This window comes from Vulpes lagopus, chromosome X (assembly GCF_018345385.1).
Source record: "Vulpes lagopus strain Blue_001 chromosome X, ASM1834538v1, whole genome shotgun sequence".
Classification (NCBI taxonomy): domain Eukaryota; kingdom Metazoa; phylum Chordata; class Mammalia; order Carnivora; family Canidae; genus Vulpes; species Vulpes lagopus.
The window spans coordinates 106,545,472-106,572,831 of record NC_054848.1 but is presented as its reverse complement, the minus strand read 5'-3'; the positions used below and the strand labels follow the sequence as shown (position 1 = coordinate 106,572,831).

At 44.4% G+C, this 27,360-nt stretch overlaps 1 protein-coding gene across 1 annotated transcript in view; it reads right to left on the bottom strand.

The window, feature by feature from the left end:
* Window positions 1-26,145, bottom strand: part of FHL1 (four and a half LIM domains 1) — a 62,841-nt gene extending 36,696 nt beyond the window's left edge. Inside the window, exons 1-2 of the mRNA XM_041740829.1 lie at window positions 26,030-26,145; window positions 3,109-3,179 (exon numbers count right to left, since the gene is read on the bottom strand). The gene's annotated coding sequence lies outside the window, so the exon portion shown is untranslated. The remainder of the gene's footprint in view (window positions 1-3,108; window positions 3,180-26,029) is intronic.
* Between the last annotated feature and the right edge of the window lie 1,215 nt (window positions 26,146-27,360).

Sequence of the window (27,360 nt, the reverse complement as noted above, 5' to 3'; positions counted from 1 at the left end):
CATCAATATAAATGGTACAAACCAAATCACTATGACTACTATATTTTAAATTTTTGTTTTGTGAATATTACAAACTGCCAAATCAATAATGAGAGTGACCATATGTCAGTGATACAAATATTTCCTAGATGTGAAATACATGTTTAATTCATTAACAACATTGTCACTACTACAGAAACAAACACATAGAATACCCAGCAGATGGGTGTGTTAAGAATTATGTTGGGTTCAGGGCACCTGGCTGGCTCAGTCAGAGGAGTGTGTGACTCTTGATCTCTAGGTTGTGAGTTCAAGCCCCATGCTGGGTGTAGAGATGACTTGAATACATGAGTGAATGAATAAATAAATAAATACTTTTAAAAAAAGAATTATGTTGGGTTTAAGTTTTTGTTCCAAGTTAATTACATAATTAAAAGGTGGCCAAGTGAAATAATTTCAAGTTCTTGAATGATAAAGTTTACCTGTGATAAATGCTGTAATATACCTAAGTTAGGATTCATTATCATTTAGGAAATAAAATATCCTCCTGTGAAAGCCACTAAGTCCATTTTCCTAAACTGTTCAACTGTTCAAGCAAACTTAAAAAGAAATAGAGTACGAAATACATAATTTACATTTGCTTTCATTTTGTAGGCATGTGGGTTCCAGGCTCAGCTGTATCCCCGGGACTACGCTCACATACTTCATTATTTGCACATGCCTAGCCAGAGGTTGGCATAAATCACAGGCTCAAAGAGCAGACTGGCGACAGGTCTGAACTGTGCCCCTGAACCCATCTGAGCCTACTCAACGCTGGGTAATCTAATTAAAAAAGGAAAATCAATTTTTGGCTTCTCCATCTGCAAATAGGAAAAACAACTAGGGATGTCCTTCCTACACTTAAAGAGTATTATTCTTTTTCTTTGACCCACGCCTACATTTCTGGCCTAATACATAGTAGGGCTGGAGAAATGAAGGACGGTCACAAGATACAGCTGCATCGTGACTGTGGCATGGCTTCATGTCAAGCCTATAGACTCCCACCACAGGGAAACCGCATTCAACACATTCCATTGAGTCACCTGAGAAACTCACTGCTCTCAAAGGAAACCTACGGGTGGTAAGTTGAGGTTAAATTAAAGATGTCACTGGGATGGTTTAATATCACAAAACCACTTGAAGTATGTACTCAAACACCTCCAATGCAAATGGATCATTCTGAGAATACACATCACTTCTACAGAAGCTTCCTACTGATGAAGTGTGTAAGAGTTGTAGACTGCCCACCAAGTTGATGGGATAGGCCCCTCTGTGGACCTCCTTAAACAATCTAGTCTCTGTTGGTGTGGGAAAATACAGGCAAGGACTGTGAAGGGGCTACAGGGCTGTTATCTCTGCTCTTTAGACAGAGCACCCTGCTTCCAGCTGCCCTCGGGTTCCTCAGAGGATGGTGAGGGTCACGGCTCTGCTCTGGTGTTCTCTACTGGGGGGAAGGCCTAAGATTTTATTTGAAGACAGGTTCCTTTTTCTTAAAACTTTTTTTTTTACAGATTTTATTTATTTATTCATGAGACACACACACACACACACACACACACACACACACACAGGGAGAGAGAGACAGGCAGAGAGAGAAGCAGGCTCCTCGCAGGGAGCCCAATGTAGGACTCGATCCCAGATTCTGGGATCACGCCCTGCGCTGAAGGCAGACGCTCAACCGCTGAGCCATCCAGGCGTCCTTTTTTTAAACTTTTTTAAAAAAAGATTTTATTTATTTATTCATGAGAGACACAGAGAGAGGCAGAGACACAGGCAGAAGGAGAAGCAGGCTCCCTATGGGGAGCCCAATGTGGGACTTGATCCTGGGACCCAGGGATCACGACCTGAGCCAAAGGCAGACACTCAACCACTGAGCCACCCAGGTGCCCCTGAAGACAGGTTTCTATCATTCCAAAAAAAAAAAAAAAGTTTGAAAACCACCATTTTAGGTAAAGGCTATAGGTGACAGGCACAGCAGGGCTGAGACCCTCAGGTGGCAGAGTCTAAGCCCTTGGAAGGCAGAGTGAAGCACTCCCGGCTGAGACACTGCTGAAGCTTTTGTCTTTGGGTCAGTTGGAAGCTCCAGGCCCTGGGAAGAGCTTCCAGCTTCTATGTAATTGAGGAAACTGACAAAATTCAGATTAAACACTCTGAAAAATCCATCCTACTTTTTTTTTTTTATCCTTTAAGGTATGAATTCATATATTTCAAAACATGTGAAGCATTCTGCATCAAGTAGGTGTGAGAGGAACAACTACAGCCAGCTAGTGAGCCTTGACCCTCATGGAAATCAAGGGCCCACATCAAATGTGAGATGAGCAGGGAGAGGAGTGGAGTGGAGAGAAGGGGAGGGCAGAAAGTCCAGGAACCCTGATGCTAGGCCTGGCTGGGCCTGGATGAACCATCTTTTGAGATTCACAACGTTGAATGTTCCGCCTCTCTGGGAGAGTGCCGAGGAATCCTAAATCATCACAGTCCTGCGCAAGCCCTGTGGCTAAATGAAGAAGACCCGGGACACCCATCAGACATTTGCTAAGTGAAGGGGTTGCTCAATCTGGCTGTTCACATGGAAGCCCTCTCTGGCGCTCCTATCCCAGATCTACCCCAGATCTCGCGGGGGCAGTGCACACCTTGGCTCTTTGCACTCTGGGGCACAAAGATCCTGGATGGCTGACTGGGGACGGCTGACTGGGTCAGCCTGACCCTCTCACGTGGTTGCCTGGGCAGCGATCTCCTTCCTCAATGCCACTTCGGCTCCATGGAGCTTCCCTGCTCCCTACTGTCCACGCTGGGGCATGAGCACTTCTTTATCCTCAGGCAGACCTTCCAACAGTTCTGCTGTGCTTGGCACATTCACTTTTCGTGCCCCCCCAAATTAAAAGCAAATGAGAATTTCCCCCCCTCGAAAAGACATTCCTCAGTGAGCTAATATTTAGGATAAGCAGGGATACTGGTTAGGTCAGTTAAAATGAATCCTCTTCAATCTACTATACAAATATAATTTTTAAAAAAATACAGCATCGACCCCAACATTGTCAATCGGAAGGCTGAAGATCAGTGTTCAAATTTGTGGCAATCAGTAAAGCTTACCTCACACTGGATGTGTGGAGGCTGGGATGTAGTCAGCAAGGGCTCGACACAGTGGACAAGTTCCAATGTGCCTAAGTTAGGAAAAAATGAGAAGCAAGACACAAAGTTACCATTTCAGAAGAAAAGTTAAGAAATTCTAAAAACAAAACAAAACAACACCCCTCAAAAAAAACCTAGCAAAAAACAAAACAAAATCAACCCAAGTCTAATTCCTTTGAAATGGCTCACAGTAACACATTCTACTTTGTATTTACAACCCTTAAACTGCCAAGATGTTCCGCATATTTCCCCAATGTCTGTTTATCATATAACATTCGCACCAGCGGTGGATCTGGCCCCCTCATCATCAGGCTGTATTAGCTCAAACACTCAGCATTGTTAGCACAGTGAGCTCATGGCCTATTTCAGTTTTAAATTAACATTTGGCAATCATCCGGGTAATCAAAACAAATGATTCAGTCGTTTAGAATAGATTTATTAGTTGAGCCTTTCCCCCCCCTCTTTTAACATCTTTAGAATATTTTGCCACAGGAGGGCTCAGATCCAGGCAGAATGTAGAGCACAAGTCACCAGAGGAATATTTAGAGGTGTTGCCATGGAGACGAGGTGCCATGTGACCACTTAAGTTAACTCCAATCAACAACCACATTAGGATGAGGGCTGGCAGCAGGCTTGTGCCCTGCCCAGCGCGGAGGGCCCCCCCACCACATCACTAGGAAACAGGTGTGCCCAGTGCTTTTCCCATCACCCAAGCAAAGGCAGTCCTCTGACATGCTGCCCTGGCTGTACCCTTGAGGCCTCCCGAGAGGCAACTCAATGCCTTATCCCTGCCCCCAATTCAGAAGGGTGGGCTAGGGCTAAGGAGAAAGGAGGTGTGTGAAATCCTGAAACTCAGACCAAGAGCCCTTGTACATCAACTGTGACATGTACATGAGCAAATGAGATGTGAGAAAACAATGGCTCCCTGAGAGGAGGGCCCCCATCTGGTCTGTTCACTCCTCTAGCTCCATGCCTGGAACAGTGCCTGGTCAACACCCAGGTGGCTCTCAAGAACTATCTATGGAGTGATGTCTGGGTGGCACAGTTGGCTAAGCCTCCAACTCTCGGTTTGGGCTTGGGTCGGGATCTCAGGGTCATGAGATCAAGATTTGGGGCGGGGGTCTGACACAGGGCTCTCTCTCCCTCTCTTTCTGCTTCTCCCCCTGAATTCTCTAAAACAAACAAACAAATAAATAAATAAGGTTTTTCTTTTTTTAAAAGAAGTATCTATGAAACAAGGCATGGCAAACATAAACCATGGATTATAACCAGGCTCATGAATGTCCACCTCCCGCCCCCAACCAATCATTTCTGGGCTGATTACCAAACAGGAAGGGGTGAGAGATTTTGGAAAGAGCGTGCTGGAAAATAAGTAGCTAGTCCAGTTAGTTCAATAGGCTGATGGGTTCATCTGTGTAGAGATCTTAATGATAACTGTCATGTTGAAGACAACGTTTCGGAACTCAAGCTGGACAAGTATGCTGACTACGGGACAGGTTCCTGTCTGCCAGATCAAAAGCCCAGAGCTAGCTTTCAAGAAAGCACATGTCTGAAAGTGATGAACTTCCAAAAGACACTTTCTAGTCCTCTTCCCACCTCTATTTACCTGGAGCCAGTATTTTCACATTCTGTCCTATGAATATATATGACTTATTTCGTGTTGTATCTCACTTGTCCTGCAGAACCTGAAGTGTCTTTGTCTCCGTGGCAGGGACAGAAACCCACCTTTCTTTCCTGATGGTACTCAGCAGGGCATGTACACATACACACAAAAGGCATCGCCCAGTCTCCTTTCCCACCACCCATAACCAAGTCTCACGGAACTCCCTGTTTCTAGAAGGTGCCACACCCTCTCATACAACCGTAGTGAGAACACAGCATGGCACAGCTGTTCACACGAGGGGTCCAGAGTCAGACTGCCTGGGCTTCAACACCTGCCCTGCCTCATATCAGCTGTAAAACCTCTCTGAGCCTCAAAATGGTGAGCAAGAGGGCAGCGCGTGTAAAAGCACTCACCAGGGCCTCACACACATGAGGTACTCACTGAACAGGAGACAGACCATTATCACTGCTAGCAGGGCAGGTGCAGTTAAAATGTTATCAAACTTGGAGAACGATTTTGTGCACTGTCACAAATGCTTGGGCACCCCAGTTCCGTGTCAACCCAACTTAAACTTCCAACCCGAACCCATCCCCCACACACTAGCCTTAATAGACTATTTCATTTTACTCTCACCCTTCTGGGATTGATCTTTCCGGGAGGTGGGATTTAATGCATCCTGGGCTCTAAGAAAATAGGTTCTGCGCTTGAGGAACTGGAAGAGCCTCCTCCCTCACACCCGACCCTGCTAGTACCTTCCTGCCTTCTTGGTCTGCTCCCCACCTCTACAAGTTCAGGCTTTGGGAGGCTGGGGGCAGGGGCTAAAGACTTGTCTTCTAGTAACCACAGCGAGACCTTGGCTCTCCTTTTCACAGGGAATCCTTGCATGTCATGTTCCCACATGGCCTCCAGAGGGCAGAAGAGAGAAAGGCCCAAAGGCTGGGCAGGTAGCCCTCTAAGCCTTGGGGGCCACCTCAGCTCCCCAACCCCTCCCTACCCCGAGTCTGCAGTGCCACGGTTCACGCTTTCACCATCAAGAACTAGAACGCCATGCCTCCAGACATAATAATACAAACCGTGTTGACGATTGTGCACAAGTCAAGGAATAAACACCGAACAGCAGCCAAACACCCTGGATAAAATGTGATGACAGCAAAGTAAAATCCAAACACTTTAGGGTTAGTCATGCTTTAAAATAAATCATGTTAATCTCATCCCACCCTGACAGCATTAATAAGTGAAATTAGACAAACCATTTATATGGTTCCAGAAGAAGCCAGTAGCTATGTTCTAGTGACATTTAACATACATGATCATTTTCCCGCAGGTTTAATGATAGTATCACAGTCAAAGATAGTCGTGACCCTGTCACTAGTGACAGCCAAGCCTAAATGATACCCAAATCACCAATCCACTGGGTGAATTATGCAAAAAAATAAAATCCAGAGCCAGCAGCTATTTGAATGGTGGCTGTTGAATCAATCAAAACGGATGAGCTCCACGGATTCATTGTCTCTCCTAAATTCTCTGTAATGTGATTGTCATGGTAACCATTCCTTATAATCATGCTCTTCAGACTATCTATCCTCTCTTACCTAAGAAACCATAGAGCAGTGAACCCCAAACAAGGTACACTTAGCATGGCAATGGGCAGCTCAGACATCTCATTTTTCCTACTTTTATTCAAGTGCTCACAATATTTTGGTAGTCAGAAACACTGGCATCTGCACATTCAAAACACATTTTAAATGTTACCATAAATGCAATAAATACAAATGACCTATGGGCTCATTTCCTTTAGCAGAAGAACTGATAAACTGGCTCTCATTCAGCAAAATAATTTATTGGTAAAAAAAAAAAATCAACACAGAAGAAAGGTGCCTCGTTTGTAGTAATTTCAACATAACCAACACCTGTAACATCATCAAGTCTTTAACAATATATTAATTTAATAAAGACCGAAGGAAGTTACATGACTGAAATACAAAAAAATCTAATTTTGTGTCCTTATATTACGATTTAGTATAAAGTACATCACAAAACATACTCTGGAAGATCATTTATTTATTCCACATGTTTCTTTTTTAAATTTTATTTATTTATTCATGAGAGACACAGAGAGAGAGAGAGGAGGAGAGATTGAGAGACAGAGGGAGAAGCAGGCTCCTTGCAGGCAGCCTGACGTGGGACTCGATCCCGGGTCTCCAGGATCAGGCCCCGGGCTGAAGGTGGCGCTAAACTGCTGAGCCACCCAGGCTGCCCACCACACAAGTTTCTAATCTTCATTTTATATGATACAATCATAATATTCTTCACAATTTTTTTGAAAAAATCTGATTCTGAAGATCATTCCATATTGGCATATACAGAGCTCCCTCATTTTTAAATGGCTGCTTGATAGTCCATTTTATGGGAGTACTATTGTAACTTTATTTTAAAAAATTTTTAAATTTTTTTAACTAGGTCTGGCTTTTTTTGGGGGGGGGAGACAGAGAGAGAGAATGCATGAGTGAGTGGGGGGGGCAGAGGGAGAGGGAGAGAATCCCAAGCAGGCACCATGCTATGGGGCTCGATCTCACAACACCGAGATCATGACCTGAGCCCAAATCAAGAGTCTTGGTCAACTGAGACACCCAGGTGCCCTACTTTATTTCGATTTTTATTATTTTTATTTTTTGAGTATGGTTGACATACAATGTTACATTAGCTTCAGGCATACAACATAGTGATTCAATAAGTCTATATGTTAGGCTGGGCTCACCATTATTCTCCACAACTTGGAAACAGAAAGCTTTGATCCTTACTCACTTCCAGAAAAGAAAGGCTATATTTTTAAAAGATATCTACTAGATATAGTACACATTTAAAGCTGTGATCACTCTAGATTTTTCCTAGATTTTTATAGTTCCTTCAGAAAACTAAACAGTGTACAGCTTTACCAAAGGTAGAACGAAAAGCCATTTTTAAACCTTGCACGTAATATATGTAACACTTTAAAATATTGAATTCGCTTTTATAGGTTCCCAAACTAAGAAAATGTGCCTTTCCTTCCAGATACTGTATAACCTATAAACTAACAAAAGATGGAAAGGTGTGCAGAGCCCCCACCATGCCCCAAATAAACACGAAGAAGCTCTTTCCATGGGCCATTGCTGGATGCAAATTTAAAGAAGTTTTTGGTCATAAAGGAGGGGATATTAAATAAAAATATATTGTCTTATTTTTAAAAAGATTTTAAAATTTTATTTGAGAGAGAGAGACAGAACACAAGCTGGAAAGAGAGGCACAGGCAGAGGGAGAAGCAGACTCCTCACCAAGCAGGGAGCCCAACACGGGGCTCAATCCCAGGACCTCGGGATCATGATCTGAGCCAAAGGCAGATGCGATGCTTAATCGACTCAGCCACCCAGGTGCCCCTTATTTTTTGACTGGGATAACAAAACATTAAGAAAACTTCTACAACAAAACCAAAAATAAACAAGGGGACTACATCATACTAAAATCCTTGAGTGCAGCAAAGGAGACCATCAACGAAATGAAAAGGCAGCCTACTGAATGGGAGAAAATATGTACAAATCATATATCTGATGAGATCCAATACAGAAAGTACACTTATGGCTCCAGGGCCAAAACCAAACAATCCAGTAAAAAGACGGGCAGAGGATCTCAAGAGACATTTTTCCAAAGAAGACATCCAAATCCTGGCCAACAGGTACACGGAAAGATGTTCAACACCATTCATCATCAGGGAAATGTGACTCCAAACCACAGTGAGCTTTCACCCACAGCAGGCAGAATGGCCATTAGGAACAAAGCATGCAAAAACAAGTGCTGGTGGGGGTGCGGAGAAAAGGGGGCCCTTGTGCGTTATGTATAGGAATGTAAACTGGTACAGCCACTGTGGGATAGGTTTGAGGTGCCTCAATACATTAAAAATTGAGGTGGAGGTACCTCAATACATCTAATCCAGCTATTCCATTTCTGGGTATTTATCCAAAGAAAACGAAAACACTACCTTGAAAAGATATCTGCGCCCCCACATTTATTGCAGCATTATCCACAACAGCCAAGACATGGAAACAACATAGGTATCCATCGATGGATGAACAGATAAAGACGATGTGGTGTGGGTGCATCATAGAATATTATTACACAGCCATTAAAAAGAATAGAATCCTGCCACTTGCAATGACAGAGCACTAAGTCAGAGAAAGACAGTACCAAACGATCCCACATATAATGTGTGGAATCTTAAAAAAAAAAAAAAAAAGGTTCGGGCACCTGGGGGGTGGCTCAGCTGGCTCAGGTCATGATCTCAGAGTCCTTGGATCCAGCCCCGCATCAGGATCCCTGCTTAGTGGGGAGCCTGCTTCTCCCTCTCCCTCTGCTGCTCCCTGTGCTTGCTATCTCTTTCTCTCTCAAATAAATTAATAAAAATCTTAAAAAAAAAGAATACTAAAGAATAAACAAGCCATCAATAACAGAGTAGGGGGACTCTAAACCTATCAGGCATCAGGAAGAAATGGGAACAATGCAAAACAAAACAAGTCAAATGGTGAAATCCAGCAAGAAAAATGGAGTGGCAAATATTTGCTAAAGTCAAAAGGTAAAACCAAATTCTTGTCCTTTGCCCTAATGTTCAATGGTATTTTTGTTTTGTTTTAAAAATATGAAGATTGATGTCCTTTCAGTGACTAGTACAACAGCACCCAAATAAAACAAATGATAAAATAAAAACTCACTTAATTGACTGATAGGCTCGAGTTAGTCACTGCCAAGTTTACAACTTTCCCACAACTCCAAGCATTCTTTCGTTAAGAAACAGGATTGTTTCCTCTGCCATGATGACTGTGGGTAGCTTTCTGGGTAACTACAGTTCTGTATTCTTACATAACTCACTGGGGAATACCAGCTCCCTAAATCAAAGCAATGACGGACTAAGGATGAGCCTAGATCCACAGAATGGGACAATTCTGATAGAAGCAACTAGAGAGTGCTGGCTGTCTCAGAAGTTTGAGAGGAAGTACTGAGCTAAAGGCTTACTAATACCACCCTCACTCCTACAAGCCATTACCCAATCATGTCTATTTGTCCTGCAAAAGAGTCTCCAGACCTTTTCCTTATAAGCTCATTTCTGCAACCCCAATTTGGCCCATTTTCACTTCACATCTACACTACTTCATCAGACATGCCCCCTTCTTCATAGAGCTGCCAGAATTATTTTTCAAATGTACCACCTTGAATGCATCACTCCCTTTACCCTACACCTTCCTCCAATTTAATCTAAAGGCCAAATTTCTAGCCTGAAATTCAAGGCCTTCCCATCAGACCCACTTTTCACCTTCCCCCATTCTCAATTCTGGCTTTGGCAGACTCCTAGCCTCTGACATTTGTCTCCACTGGAGAAGAACAGGTCCTTTGGCTCATGCCATCCTCCTCTTAAACCAGAGATTCTAATTCTGGCTGCACCTGCAGAGCCACTAGTGACGTCTGGGTGCCCCCCCAACTGAGTTCCCTCTGATGAATCTAATATGTGCAAGCAAATTTGAATACCCACTACCCCAAATTTCCATAGCCCATAACTGTGCATTAAGTTTAGGGTGCAACCAAGAGTCTCAGGGAGGGGTGGTGAGAGCTGTTAAAACACAAAGTGTTGGGCCCCAACCCCTGTGTTTCTGATGCACTAGGTCTGGGGTGAGCCCATGAATCTGTATTTCTAACAAGCTCCCAAGTGATGCTGATGCTGCCAGTCCAAAAACCCCACCTGGAGGAATAGTGGTCAGTAGTTAAAATTAGTATGATGATATAGTACAGATATGTAGTGTCTACATATCGCATGCACACTACATTTGGCAAAGGAGAATGTACCACCTTCTGGAATCTCTTCCATGAATGGCACACTTGGGCTAGGAGTCAACACTCCTGACTCTGTCCTCCTCCCTCCCTCACTGGGTTCAATGCTCTCCACCACAGCCTTCGTGTGTCTCCAACAGCTTTTCCGATTAGAAGTTCCATGCTTGAGAGATCACTTCTGTTATTAATAACTCCCAACAGCAACTAGCAGGCTTAGCAAAGTGCCCTGAACATAGAGTAAGCCCTCAGCAAGCATCTGCTGATCTCATTTCATGAAGTTCTCTGGCTCCTACTTACTTACTTTCTTTCTTTCTTTCTTTCTTTCTTTCTTTCTTTCTTTCTTTCTTTCTTTCTTTTTATTTATTCATTCATGAGAGAGACACAGAGAAAGGCAGAGACACAGGCAGAGGGAGAAGCAGGCTCTGTGCAGGGAGTCCAATGAGGGACTTGATCCCATGATCCCAGAATCATGACCTGAGCCGAAGGTAGATGCTCAACCACTGAGCCACCCAGGCGCCCTGGCTCCTACTTTCTAAGCTGGGTTTGGCCGTCCGGGCACGGTTCCCTCACATGTGGGCAACCGGGCAGCCCTGCTCCAAGCAGCAGGCCACAGAGTCACTCCTTCCCGGCAGCATGCCCTCTGCTGGAACCCACTACAAGCACAAGCGTGAATGCGCCAAAGAAAATTACAGGGGCTGTGAAAAGTGGAAGGAATGGTCACTTCATAAGGGAACCCAATTCAACTTTCAAAGTGGAGGTAAAAAAAAATGTTTATACGGTACCCCTGGGCTCCACTGCCCATCTCACAACCCAGGGCGGCAGTGAAGACCCAGCAGTCAGGGAAGTCTCAAGTCCATTGCTCTGCTAGTGTGAACACCTGCGCCAACAGTCCCCCAAGGTTTTTGTGCTGAGGTCCTCCTTTTTCCATAACAGAAAATCCACAAGTAACTGAATGACAGGGAGAGAGGAGTTGGGGGGAAAGAGAAGATGAGGGGCCAAAGGGCCTTCCAGCTCTTTCCCCACAGCTCAAGTGGGAGGAACAAGGTTATCAGAGGCCTCGGGACTCACCAAGCCTGTCTCTACCTATGACACAAATACACTGCAACGTGGTTGGATGTTTTTTTTTTTTTTACCATGTCTACGATGGACAGGAATTTCTGTACGGTCAGGTCAGCGGCAGAACATGGTATCAATGGTGATGGTGACCACAAGGCATGCGTGGGCTGTGCATTCATTTGGTCCACCACTGGCAGAGACTAACCTGTGATCGTGCACTGGAATCCCCAAGGCTTGCCATGGACTGGACTCAGGGGAGAGCTTATTTCTGTGCCCTCCCCTACCTTGTCTAAAATCTGCCACTCCTCACAGAGGCAGGAGCACAGGTATGGTCAATCAGTGAAACCATGTAGTGACATCAAGAAAACATATATATAAGTTTATCTAATAACAGGTGTAATGATGAGTATATGTAACAGATCCATACATAAAAATTACTTTATTATTTATTTTTTTATTGGAGTTCAATTTGCCAACATATAGCATAACACCCAGTGCTCATCCTGCCAAGTGCCCCCCCACTCAGTGCCCATCACCCAGTCACCCCAACCCCCCACCCACCTCCCTTTCCACTAATCCTTGTTGGTTTCCCAGAGTTAGGGGTCTCTCATGTTTTGTCTGCCTTTCTGATATTTCCCACTCATTTTCTCTCCTTTCCCTTTATTCCCTTTCATTAATTAATTAATTAATTTTTTATTGGAGTTCAATTTGCCAACATATAGCATAACATCCAGTGCTCATCCCATCAAGTGCCCCCCTCAGTGCCTGTCACCCAGTCACCCCCACCCCCCACCCACCTCCCTTTCTACCACCCCTTGTTCATTTCCCAGAGTTAGGAGTCTCTCATGTTCTGTTTCCCTTTCTGATATTTCCCACTCATTTTTTTCTCCTTTCCCCTTTATTCCTTCTCAATATTTTTTATATTCCCCAAATGAATGAGACCATATAATGTTTGTCCTTCTCCGATTGACTTATTTCACTCAGCATAATACCCTCCAGTTCCATCCACGTTGAAGCAAATGGTGGGTATTTGTCGTTTCTAATGGCTGAGGAATATTCCATTGTATACATAGACCACAGCTTCTTTATCCATTCATCTTTCGATGGACACCGAGGCTCCCTCCACAGTTTGGCTATTGTGGACATTGTTGCTATAAACATTGGGGTGCAGGTGTTCTGGTGTTTCACTGCATCTGTATCTTTGGGGTAAATTCCCAGCAGTGCAATTGCTGGGTCATAGGGCAGATCTATTTTTAAGTCTTTGAGGAACCTCCACACAGTTTTCCAGAGTGGCTGCACCAGTTCACATTCCCACCAACAATGCAAGAGGGTTCCCCTTTCTCCGCATCCTCTCCAACATTTGTTGTTTCCTGTCTTGTGAATTTTCACCATTCTCATTGGTCTGAGGTGGTATCTCATTGTGGTTTTGATTTGTATTTCCCTGATGACAAGTGATGCGGAGCATTCTCTCATGGGCTTGTTGGCCATGTCTATGCCTTGCTCTGTGAAATTTCTGTTCATGTTTTTTTGCCCATTTCATGATTGCATTGTTTGTTTCTTTGGTGTTGAGTTTAATAAGTTCTTTATAGATCTTGGAAACTAGCCCTTTATCTGATACGTCATTTGCAAATATCTTCTCCCATTCGGTAGGTTGTCATTGAGTTTTGTTGACTGTTTCTTTTGCTGTGCAGAAGCTTGTTATCTTGATGAAGTCCCAATAATTCATTTTTGCTTTTGTTTCTCTTACCTTCATGGATGTATCTTGCAAGACATTGCTGTGGCCAAGTTCAAAAAGGGTGTTGCCTTTGTTCTCCTCTAGGATTTTTATGGACTCTTGTCTCACATTTAGATCTTTCATCCATTTTGAGTTTATCTTTGTGTATGGTGAAAGAGAGTGGTCTAGTTTCATTCTTCTGCATGTGGATGTCCAATTTTCCCAGCACCACTTATTGAAGAGACTGTCTTTCTTCCAGTGGATAGTCTTTCCTGCTTTGTCGAATATTAGTTGACCATAATGTTGAGGGTCCACTTCTGGATTCTCTATTCTGTTCCATGGATCTATGTGTCTGTTTTTGTGCCAGTACCACATTGTCTTGATGACCACAGCTTTGTAGTACAACCTGAAATCTGGCATTGTGATTCCCCCAGCTATGGTTTTCTTAAAAAAATTACTTCTGATATATAAAATAAATAGGCTTTAAATAGGTGAGCTCTATAACCAACCGTCTCCTTTATTCATATTTTTTTCAAGTAACTCTGGAGCTCTGGAGCTTTTCACTCTGAGTCTAACCATAGACCCAATGGGACACGTTCTATGAGCAACCATATCCCAAATGGGATACATTCTATTGATAATAGATGTGGTTGGTAACCACATCCCTAAGGTATCCATTCCTTGGGTGGTCACCTTCATTTGTGTTCTAATCCTTGATGTCTTATCAGTTGTTTCTCTTCTAATCTACCTCAGTCTCAATGCCCCTTTCATAACCCGTCCCCTGACCTCTGCTTACTACCACCTGCCATAACATGTTCTGTGGGTTTTTGTTTTTCAGTAAACTCTATCCCCAACACAGGGCTCGAACTCATGACCCTGAGAGCAAGAGTCACATGCTCCACCAAGCCGATGAGCCGGCTTAGGTGCCCTTAGAATGTTCTGTTTTTATAGCCAACTCAAGAATGCAACACATACTTGCAGTTGCTCATAATAAGCACCCGGTTTCAATATACAGAAACCAATTATAAGACTTTAAAAACCATAACCTTTTCACCCGGGTTTCCTAGAGAGCTGGCCAAAATGAATAACTGCATGGAGGTTCTGGTGTTAGGTCCATGTTATTACAAGCCATGTGATAGCCTTTGGCCCAAAGCAATCAAACTCTGACCTGGATATTGGCTCAGAGTTGGCATGAGCTCACCAATTGTCACTGTTGCTAGTGACACCATAAATACAATGGTCAAAGAAGGGATCATTGGGTTGTAGGGCAGGGAATTTAAGTCTGGGGCCCCTCTCCACTGCAAAGATGGCATGATGTCCCAATGGTGGCAAATAAAGCAAGCCCCAGCCCAATAACCAGCCAGTGGTTAGTAGAACCTTCCACTTTTTGGGGGCGGGGGCAGGATACTAATTACATCATTCCAGGAGAAGCACTTCCTTTATGTTACTAGAGCTGAAAAACAAACACTGTACCTCTACCTGCAAGTTAACAGTAAAAAGTGGCTGATATATTCTTCTTTTATATATTCTTTATATTTCTGAATTCTAAAGGATTTTTAAATAGATTTTTGGGGCAGTTTTAGGTTTGCAGAGAAATTGAGCAGAAAGTAGCAGTTTCCATATACCTCCTTAACACCTCCCTCCCAACTTCCTCTGTTAACATTTTGTATTACCATAGTAAGTTTGTTAAAACTGATAAGCCAATATTCACTACTGTTCCTGAAAGTCCATAGTTTCCATTAGTGTGGTGCATTTGACAAGATGTTGACAAATGTTGAACATTTTCAACCCTTCACAGTACATGCTGAGAAGTCAGTAAGTACCTACCTACCTTAGCTCAAGACGACTGTAATTGCTTTAGCTTTGTAAAAGGAAGTTTCCTAGGATCATAATACCAATCATTCATTTCTTTTTAATGATTTCATGGTTTCAGAGCCCATCTCTACCATAGCTCATAAACACATCCAAGTCTGGTTATCCGAAAACCCACTGTTCACGACTCTCTAACCTCCAGCCTGGCCCCAAACTTGAAAGGCGGCTGAAGAAATTATTGTACCACAAAGAGAAAAGTAAGAAAAACAGCCTCTGAAATGGTATCTGACATGTTGGAATTAATCAGTCTGTTGACAAGTCAGTCTGGAGATGTTTATAAAAACAGCTTTGTTATGAGCAGTGTAAGAGCAGTAGCATCAGGAGATGGGAAAGATGTGGAAGAAGAAAATGGGGAGAGAAGATGGGGCAGGGCAGACACAGTGGCAGTCATGAGTGGCAGATGGACACTACGTGGACAGAGCGATAGCAATGAAGCAGACTGCCAGCTACATGGAAGAACAGTGACGTGGACTCTTTTCGAGGGGGTAAATGATGAAGGGACACAGTGCATCTCAGTACTCTGGTCCTTATATTGCCTAATTATTCTTTCATCTCAATATGTCAATGGGAAAGTAACATTTAGCATATGAAAAGCTTGTTTTGCACATGAGCATGGAAAGATGGTGCACCATCCACTCACAGAAAGTGCCCTCTGAAACCCCATTTCTCAAGGCATTTCTTCCTGTATATTGATTATGTACATACCCAAGTTAGAGGTGTAAGTATATAGAGATGCAAAATACTCTCGTTTTTTCATTTTTACTTTAAGTGTGAAGCAAAATTCAAACCATTTTTATTTGTCCTGTTTTTGGGGGATGTGACAGCATACTGTAACTATTTCAGAAGAAACAGAGACCACTTTTCTGTTTTTTATCATAATTGTTTCTTTCTTGGCAGGGATCTAAGTTTACAAAGTGGCTCTCACACAAGAGCAGATCAGTGGTTGCCTGAGGATGGAGGCAGAGGGAAGAATGTGCAGTCAAAGGAGCACAAGGAAAGTTTTGAGGGAGTAATAAAAATATCCTACATCCTGATGGTGGCAGTGGTTCCATGGGCACATAAATCTGCCCAAACTCATCAAACTGTATGCCTTAAGTGGATGCAGTTTATCGTATATAAATGATAATCAATAAAGTTGACTTTAAGTTATCTGGATCATTCCACAATGTACACGTACATCACATCACCACGTGGTTTCCTTTAAACATACAAAATTTGATTATTCCTTAATAAAGTAGGGAAAAAATTCTATACTAAAAAAGGTTCTAGCTGAACAAAGGGAGGGCTCTAACAAAGGCAGACAGCTTGATCTGTCAATGCAAGTATAAACGTTTGCCTCCTATTAGTTTGGCTGCTTGGTTTCTTTCCTCAGAATGGTTAGGTGTGCTTACTATATTGCAAAACTCCTTCCCAGTTCCTTCCTTAAAAGAGGCAGAGCTTCTTTTGTAGTCTAGAAGAGCAGGGCCTAGAATTCGAAAATTTGAACTGACCCTGGCATCTGGAGATGCAGAACTGTTGACAAGGAACTTAGTGTCCCGTTAGCTTCCAGAAGCTATCTCACTAAGGAATTTATCATTGTAGTTACTTGAAACTACAGTTATTTACAGTCTATTTCTTAGAAGTTGTTGAAAAACATTAAATTGTTAATTCAAATGTCTTGAGTCCACCACTCTGGCTTAGTGATACAGAAAGTTTGGACTTTATGATTCGTATGTGTGTGCCTGTGGGTACTCTTTGGTCTCTAAGAAACATAGGGGGGACACCTGTTACTTCCCTTCACCTGGCCACATAAAAGTGCAGATGATTGATTATACCTAGGCAGACACTGGCAATCAGCTTCACAAACACGAATGATGTGTAAAACCAGATCTGGCAGCAATTTACTGAAAAACCAAACCTCGATGTCTTCCTAATAAATCACACCTTTCAAATTTGACAGGAGTCAAGCAGCCTTAGCTACACTCTCAAACTGAAAGTGAACAAGTCTTAATTAATCAAATATAGAAATTTAGTTTTGTACCATCCTCATCAAAATCATCTCAGTAATAAAACTTGTGTATTCCCAGCTATCATTTTCTTAGTACTGAAAATTCAATTTAAACCCTTGCAGGTATCACAAATTCTTGTGATTACAGTGTGTATGGAACGTTTTCTGTCTTGGAACATATACATAAGACTCAGAGAGTTTTTATGTGGGTAAATAAATTATGAATTCGACAAGCACCAAAGTGCTGACAACAAAGACTTATTCTGATTGTTCTTTTTGCTAGGTTTCGCCGCATTGAGAAACCAGTACACATGTATCTTTCTGTGCATTTTATATCTACAGCAATTTGAAGATGAAGTGCAAGCAAATCTCAGTGCCTTGAATACAGAGGAAAACCCATTTTCAGAAGAGAAATATGGTGTCCTCCAAGAAGCTGGGAAGAGCTGCTTGCTCAGTGACAATGCACACACTCATTAGCAAGCAATAATGAGGAACAGCCACAAAAAAACTACTTAACACACCCCTAGGCAAGGGTACAATTTTCTCATTTGTTCAAATGGTAAGCCCTTGGCAGTGAGTATCCAATCCATATTCATTATCTCACGTAGCTCTAAGCTTTGCTGGGGCCCTGGCTGTGAAGAAGGGAGGATGTCCTGCTTGCTGGTTTGTGTGTATATGCAGCCCTCGGAACCTCTGCGCATCGCAGGTGGAATTCTAGTTGACCAGTGACTCTGCTCTATCAAGTGACACCAGCTCTCCTTACCTGACACTTGCTCTGGGGAGCAGCTTCCCAGCCTGGCCCGTAGCAGGCAGAAAGGACCTGGCCCGCCCGGGGTGGGGCAACTTTAATACTGGCAAGTGGGGTCAGGGGAAGACCCAGCAGTGGATGAATGGGACGAGGTGGCTATACAGAGGGCCCAGCAAAGGGCAAGGGGGCAGTCAGCTGGACAGCAAAGAGAGTAACCCCAAGAGTGAAAGACATGCAGACAAAGGAGACACACAGAGAGAGAGAGAAAGAGAGAGACTGAGAGCTAGGGAGCTAACAGGAAGAAACGAAGAAGGGCAGGGGAAGAAAGAGACGAAAGACAGGGAAGCTTGGGGAGGTATTAGCACCGGATTAACAAGAGGACTCTGTGTACCTGTTTTAAGGATCCCATACTGCCAGCATTTGCTATAATTTGCTAACTTCCTACTTAAATCTGGAAGCACATGGAATCTTTAAAATGTTTTTCCCATGATTTTAACAGAGACATTCCATTTTATAAAGGAAAAAATACTTGCATGCAACAATTGCTGTGGTCTTCCAAACTACCACGTGGAAAAACTCTTATAAAGTCATTTTTCATTTCTGCAACTATAGGCAGATCTGATGTGCCTTAGTACTTGCTACTTGCCCCATAAGCCAGGGGAAATTAAACTGAGGTCTAGATGCACAGGAGCGGTTCCCGCCACTAACACTCAATTTCAATCAAGCAAACAAGAGGACAAATTCCTGTAATGCTCCCAGTTTTTTTTTTTTTTTTTTTTGGTAAAGTCTTTGCTGTTGTATTTTTTTCAGTTCTCTCTATGCCCAGTGTGGGGCTTGAACTCACAACCCCGAGATCAAGAGCCGCAGGCTCTACTGACTGAGCCAGCTAGGCACCCTTGCTCCCGACTGTTTTGACCATTTTCTGGAATTAGGAAATACCTGGCCTTTTTGGTATCCTTTAGTATAGTCAATATACTTCCACCATAAAAGTCTGTTCTTTTGAGGGACAGGCCAACAAAAAGTTCGTGACTGTGAAGAGTTTTTAAATAAAAACTTATCTATGTACAGAGAACTTAAAACGTCAAACTGGAACTCCAACGTTAACACGTTATATCACCTAGGAGCAGATGCTCGACCTCTTTGAGCCTCAGTTTTCTTGTCCATAAAATGAGGGGGAGTGGGTCCTGCCAGCCCTTTCTGGCATGGGAATTCTATTACTCAATTTGGAGGGGGAGAAATTTTTTTTAATTTATTTTTTTTTGGTGTTCAATTTGCCAACATATAGAATAACACCCAGTGCTCATCCCATCAAGTACCCCCCTCAGTGTCCATCACCCAGTCACCCCCACTCCCTGCCCACTTCCCTTTCTACCACCCCTTGTTTGTTTCCCAGAATTAGGAGTCTCTCATGTTCTGTCTCTCTTTCTGATATTTCTCACTTATTTTTTCTCCTTTCCCCTTTATTCTCTTTCACTATTTTTTATATTCTGGAGGGGGAGAAATTTTAAGGAGCTTATGTGATAGTTCTCCAACTCCCTGGCACTCTTTCCATTTCACTCCTTAGGACCATGACTTCTCTCTACAGATGCAATAGTAACTCAGAAAATTTTTCTGTTAAGTTTTTAAAGTAATAGCTTAGGCTACATTTATAAGTTGGAGATCTTGCAGCAGACTCGAACTCACCACTGTATTTAAAAAAGAAATATAAAACACTGTCACTAATTTCTGGGTGGTGGGTTATAACTGACTTTTCTATTCTTCTTGAGGCTATTCTGTATTTCCCTACATTGAAAAAGTACCACTACTGCCATTAAAAAATTGGTTTTTTGAAAGGATTAGCGCATTCTTGCAAGTTTTATCAGATCTCTCAAGTCTACTCTAAAATGATGGGGGGGGATCCCTGGGTGGCGCAGCGGTTTAGCGCCTGCCTTGGGCCCAGGGCGCGATCCTGGAGACCCGGGATCGAATCCCACGTTGGGCTCCCGGTGCATGGAGCCTGCTTCTCCCTCTGCCTCTCTCTCTCTGTGATTATCATAAAAAAAATATAAAAAAATAAAAATAAATGATGGGGTTTTTTTTTTTACAAAATCCATATCACAATGTGTGCCCATATCCAGTGGCTGATCATCCCAGTAGTTGCTGGCTATAGTCCAGTCACGACATTATTATTATGATCAGAATCTATGGCTCTCAGACCTATGTGGAAATCAAAACATATATTTTATCTAAATAACATTTCTTTTTTCCCCCCAGCATCCTGGCCCTTGAGAATCATGGTTAAAATTCTTTTCCAATTTAAAGTAAATGAAATGAAACATGAAGTCCTCCTCCTACCCACGGGGGGGGGGGGAACTGCTTGCCAGACAGAATATGATTGCTATCGGGCTGTTTTTTATTTTTCCTCTTGTTATGCTTGAAATCACAACACATCAAAAGTTAAAATAAATATTTAGCTGTCAAAACAAAACACACACCCCCATATGGAAAACACAAGTATGAGTTTGATGACGTTAATTATAAAAACAACTTCCACAGCAAAAACAAATATTTAAATTGTTTAAAAAGATGACAAAACCAAACGCCGTCATTACTAAGTTCTATACAATAGTCCTAGGAAAGGTAGAAGGTGAGCTGTAGAAAGAGTATAAACAGGGACACCTGGGTGGCTCAGCTGTTGAGTGGCTGTCTTTGGCTCAGGGCATGATCCCAGTCCCGGGATCAAGTCCCACATCGGGCTCCCTGCGAGGAGCCTGCTTTTCCCTCTGCCTATGTCTCTGCCTCTCTGTGTCTGTCATAAATAAATAAATAAAATCTTAAAAAAAGAGAATATAGATACAATTAGGTTACTTCCAGTTTCATGGTTATCAAAACAGCATTTGAAAAATTCAAGTAACGGACACCTGAGTGGCTCAGGGATTGAGCATCTGCCTTCGGCTCAGGTTGTGATCCTGGAGTCCTGGGATTGAGTCCCACGTCGGGCTCCCCACAGGGAGCCTGCTTCCCCCTCTGCCTATGTCTCTGCCTCTCTCTTTCTGTGTCTCTCATGAATAAATAAATAAAATATTTTTTAAAAGGAAAAAAAGAAAAAGAAAAATTCAAGTAAGATAGCAAATGAAGTTCTCCAAAAGGACAATTATAGGCTTAGTTTGGGTAGATCCTGAGAACAAATTCCCTGAACTTAAATCTCATCAGTGGAGTAAAGCACAGTGATTCACCTCCCTACTCTCTACCTGAATATAATCAAGCATCTGACACACTACCTCTGAAATCTCTTTTTATCCAGGACCAGTTACTACTCACCTTTCCACAGCATGCACAACTCACCCCCTTCACCAATCCCAAGATAGAGAAAGCTGCAAGGCACAGTGGCTTAGTCATGGGACTTATGTTCAAATCCCAACTCTGCCACTTAACTTGTGCAATCTTAGACAAGTTACTTTGCTAACCTCATCTGTGAAATGTGCATCATTACACTGCAGAGCTGCTGGAGGATTGTATTACACAGTGGGTATAAATTCAACTAGTGTATTTTCTAGAACTATAGCAGGCCTTCAAGTTATGTCAGTTCCCTTTCTCCCCCTACTCCTGGCCACTTACTTCCAAGTTATGATCAAATTTAACATTCATGGTTTTAATTACTCTCAAGCAAACTCAATGGTTATATAGGACATGTAGTAATTTTAACTTTGTCAAGTGACCTTTTGAATGGCGCATGCCACAAGGGAGATGGGACGACGACGTTGCGCTCAAAAAACCATGAACTTCTGAGAGGTAAGATGATCTTAATTTTGATGTCTGCTTGCAACCCTGACCAGCTGTAAGACCTAAAGCAAGTTGCTTTGCCTCTCTGAGCCTGGTTCCTCATTTATAAAGTGAAAAGAATATAGAATGTATAGAAGTGCCAGGCACAGAGCAAGTCCCGTAGATAGTCCCGTAGAAAGTCCTCTTACTGGTCTTTTAATTATTCAGGTCGATGTACTAGGACCAGTCGCTTTTAAGACTGATCGGGTGAGCTCAGCAAACATTCAATGTCACGTCAAGACAGTTACTGCTTTCTACTCTTCCTGAAATGACACTTTACTGCATTGAGTGGAGGGAATTCCATCAACCTCAACACTACTGACATTTTGCGTCAGGTAATTCTATGTTGTGGGGGCTGCCCCGGGTGACCTAGACTGTTGAAACAAAATCCTTGGCCTCTACCTGCTAGACAGCATGCCGCATCCCAATTCATCCCAGCCAAAAATGTCTCCAGACATTGTTCAATGTCCCGTGGCGGGGAGGGGGGGACTGCCCCAGTTGAAAACCACTGATCTAGCACTATCCACAAACAGGGCAATGCACAAAAATCTCAGAAGGTAACTCAGCAGGAGGGTGAAGGTTTATTAGAGCCACTATTCAGTATCCTTTACTCTTCTGGGTTCCACCATCCATTATCCGTAATCCAAAGCTGACCACAGAAGAATAATTTAGCTTGGCCTCATTTGCTGTCATAAGATGCTTTTAAGTCACAGGCAGGGACACTGGCCTGGCTGCTGTCTCACTACCGCACGATGTGATATAAAATCCTGAACTTCAATATCAGGAAGTCTCTTATGTCCTATGTACTTTACATGAAACCTACTCTTTTTTAAAAAGGCCGTTAACCTTAAGACCCTTAAGATGACTTATAAATCATGTTTTGACCCAAAATGAAAAAGTATGTCTTAGTTGGGAAGGTGAAGCACTATTTATACAATGAATATTTCTCTGGCAAGAAATGACTACACTGTGTGCATGGTTGAAGCATGTTTGATGCACATAAAGTGCTATGCTGATGCCCAAAAGACTCTGGACACCTCTTGACTATCCACAACAAATTCACAGTCTGCTTTTTGTTTTAATAACTGTCTCAGAAGGCGGGAACCATTTTTTATCCACTGTGTATCCCTGCACCTAGCACAGAGCCTCCAACACAGCCCGCAACTCAGTAAATGTTTGTTGAATAAGTGAATGGTCATATATTCTGCTTAATTAAGTACTCCATTGACAAAAAAGAAAAAGAAAGAAAAAGAAAAAAAGAACCTTTCTTTGCTCTCGTTCAACAGGAGCTGAAAGAAAAGATCTTTTTAAGAGAAAATAATTATAGTCTACTCCCTTTTACCCCAAATCCAAACAACTGGAAAGTTCAATTAACCAAAAAAATTTTGTAGGCAAAAGTTGGGGAAAGCAGCCAAATAGATAAGGCCTAAAGTTCAAGCAAGCACAAACATTTGTTCAACTCCCAATGTTGCTGGCACCAGAGGGGGAGAAGGGGAGGGGTGTGGGGCAGAAGGGAACCAGGAGGTGGAGAGCAGGAAAACAGGCATCAGCCTCTGAAGGTTGGCTTCCATTCTTTCAACAAACTGTTATTTTTTTTTTAATGTCAAAGCTTTAGCGGTGAGGGTCAATTTCTTATGCAAAGGCTCGATTTGCAAATTATTCTTCAAATGGCTATAAGCAAGATCTTTAAGAATACCTAGAAAGATATTTGATAATATTTTTGTGAATTTCTGAGGTTTCTTCACCTTTTCTCCCCCTCTCCAGTCCTGCAGGGCAAACAACGGGTTCTCAAAAAGCTGAGTAAAGACATCCATTTACTCCTTTTGTCTGGAGAAACTGAAGTCTCCACCACCCATCAATAGGTTTCCTTCTGTAAAAGATTTTACCCTTCTCGGTGGCGTTCTACTCATAAGAGAGAAAACAATCAGACTTAAATTGTATTTTTAAAATGCACTAGTTTTAGACTGTTGCCTGTATATAGAATGTGCTTCACGGTAGTGTTAGAGGTGGTGCATATATAGTGCTTATTTAAACACATTTTTATCAATCTGAGACCAGAATCTCTATTTCCACTTAAAACATTTCCAGTTTTGTATTTCCAGTAAACAAATAATTATTTAACTGGTTCATTCATTTGGTAGATACTAAATTAGCTCCAATGAGCTGGCCATACAAGAAAAATTTTACCAATTTAAATCTTACACAAATTTTTTGAAAGTTTCACTCAAAAATATAGACTTGGTTAAAACACACACACACACACACACACACAACGCTTTCCTTCTCCAAAAATCCAATGGGGAATGGAAGCATAGAATTTCAAAACCCATATATGGTTACAGATCCTATAGAGTAGCCTTCCACTACATACTTATTCCGAGGCAGTTTGCACAAATCATGGGCTATCTGACCAATTTCCTGTTGCATAAAGATTATATTTGCTCTTAAAAATGTTAAATAACCATTTTTAAAGACTGAAGGTAAAGGCTAGATTGGAACCTTATGTAACCAAAATGGCAAAGCACATATAGCCTCACCACATTAAAAGCGTATGTCTTTTTAGTATGTATTCTTTTTAAGAAAATATGAGCATGAGTTTCCAAAGGCAAAGCTACCATCCCAGAAGCCCTTGCTTCTTCAGTGTAAAGAACGGGGAGGGTTCTGTTCCTGGAGAAGATAAGCTAGGGAGGGAAAGGCTTTGCAAAATTCCAAGGGACTCCAAGGGACTATTCTGCAAACGTTCACATTTCCAAGGAATAACATCAAATCTACATTAGAACTGTCTTAATCAAGATAACGAAAAAAATTATTCCTGCTGCTCTATAAGCTTGCCATTGATTTGATAACCCAGGAAGAATTACAGGCAATTACAAAATGATGGCTCCAATTAGGAAAACTGGATCTATTCCAAATTCAAATCAAAGGGGCCTCAGATAATCCCGATGGAATAATTTAAACAAATATAGAGGACTTCCAGCAAAGACATACGTTTATTCTATTTCTACCTCTTCTAGAAGCCAAGCAAAATGCTACCACGACTTATCTCATGCTCTTCAGGAAATTAAAAAAAACAAACCTGGGGTCTCCCTTATAAACCTTGTTCTCTCTTCTTTTCCCAAGGGGTCTCCCTGGCACAGGGTTTTTATTGTAAAGGGCAAACCAAATAAACCTGAGAAACTCGCACGGTCCCCAGTGCAGAAAATAACATAGCACTGAACACGAACCACACAGTCTATCCTTGCTCATTTGCAAACCTCTACCTAGTCCTAGACGGCTGAGAAGAGGCCACCAGGAATGGAAGAGAACCAGAAACTTCGAAAGCAGAAACCTCCCTCCCAGAACCTAGAATGGACAGCACCTTGTAGGGATCTCACGCTTTTCGAGACGCAAAGGTCACACCCTGCAGTCTTGAAAATCCACCTTCTAAAGCTCAACCCACGTGACAGAACCTTCCTCTTGCTTCTCTAGCTTCCACGCTGGAGCTGAAATCCCCCACTCTCCCCACCCCCATTCGCCAACCCCAACCCCCGAGTCATCCCCTCAGTAGGAAGAAGCGCTGCGGACCCTCCCCGCCCCCCCATAGTCTCTCTACACCCCACCCTCAACTCCTCCAGCCGCCCCCCAGCATCTCCGTCGAGAAAACCCTAGCGAGCCGCTCACTTCCACAGCCCGTTCGTCCTCACCCCTGTCCTCTGCGTTGTGCCAAGCCCTGAAGGTCCCCCCCTCGCTCCCGCCCCAACCCCGCCACCCCGGGGGAGCACGCCCAGGGCCCCCCCCCCCCGCCTCGCCTTCCTCCGAGCCCGCCCCCCGCCCCGGCATCCAGGCTGAGAACAAGCCCCACCTTGTCCCGCCCCCCACGGCCCGCCTGCCTCCGTAGGAAAACCAGGGGTCGCTTCCCCAACCCACCCCGGGCCCCCGCTCCTCATCGTCAGCGGAGAAAGCACCGGGAGCCCCCCTGGCACGCCCGCTCCCCCGCCCCCACGCCACTCCCTCCCCAGTCGCTCTCCATCCCCACGCCCGCCACTCCGGTGGCGCCGGCCCAGGGCGGCCGAAGCATGCACCCGAGGGGACCCCGCGGCCCCCCACCCCCGCCGGAAGGCCGAGGCCCGAGGCCGCAGGTACCCGCCGCGGCAGGCGAGGCGGCCGAGGCGGCGGCGGCGGGGCAAGAGGGCGGCCGCTCTCCCGTGCAGCGGGCCGGCGGGCAGGAGGCACACACGCACGCACGCACACGCAGAGAGAAAGCGGGCTTACTGCCTGGCGATGCTCGCCCGCGCAGCTGTCTCAGCGTCGGCCGCTGCCTGCACCGAGGCCGAGGCGCGGCGGCGGCGGCGGCGGCTGCGGACTGAGCCCCCTGGGCCGGGCGCTGGATGTAGGGCGCGGGAGGGGCGCGAGGGGAGGGGCGCACGGGGGAGGCGGGGAGGGGGCGGGCGCGCGCGCGGGGGCGGGGCGCGGCGCGCGCCTGCCCGGGCTCTGTCCGCGGGGGTTGCGGGGCGCGGCGCGCGCGCGGGAGTTTGCCCGGTTCGGGGCGGGGGTGCCACGCACCCCGCGCGGCCACGTGTCCCGCTTCGGGAGCGGCTGGGGTGCAGGCGCGGCGCGGGCGCGCGGGGGAAGGTGGCTGCGGGGAGGCGGAGGCGAGCGCTCCCCTCACCCCCGTGAAGGGCGGCTCAGGCCTGGAGCCCGCAGGGAGAGCGAGCAGGGGGCGCTCGGGGCCCTCCTCTCCCCACCCTCGCGCTGCAGCCCTCGAGGCCCGCGGGGAGTCACGAGTCACTGCAGGCAGCCGGGGCCAGGGCCGGGGAGGTGGGAGCAACAAAGAGTCTAGCGAAGGTGGCCTCACCAAGGGCCTCCGCTAACCCGCGCACTCCCTGCCCAGCGGTCGGGGTCCAGGGTGCGCCCGGTTTGGGCCCCGGACTGCCGAACACTCTGACCGCTGTCGGAGCACCCACCGGCGACCCTTCCGCTTAGTGACTAGCTGGTGGGAGCGAAAGGAGCTCCATCTATAAGCCTGATGCCACCATCCAGAGGGCTTTCCATGACTCAGAAAAGCACTGATGGCAAAGCGGCACGTGGCTACTCATTTCATTCACCCAACATTTGGTTTACTGAGCCCTCACCACGTGCCAAGCACTGTGCCAGATGCTGAGGCTACAGCGCAGAGTCATGCGGAACACCATCCACCCTGCTCTGGGAGCTGGCAATCTAGTGGGGGAGACATGATAGAGAAGTGAGAAAATAATCAAATTTGGGATAAGGCCTGTGCAGGAAAAGAAGAGTTTGCAGATTGTGTGGTTAGGAAAAGACGAGGTGACGTTTAAGGGGAACCGTGACAGGACAGAAGCAACCATAGAAAGATCCAAGGAAAAGCCTTCCTGAAAGAGGGAGCAGGTGTATGAAGGCCAGTAGGAAGATGCAAATCTTGATGCCTTGGGATTAAGAGATGTTGTGATTGGCACTAGCAGAGCCCCGGAGAGAAGCATAATATAAAGCTGGAAAGGACAGATTGGCAAGGACCAGATCTCGTACTGTGTCCTAGGCGATGGGCAGACAGTTTTATTCCAAAAACAATGGGAAGACCTTTAAATGAA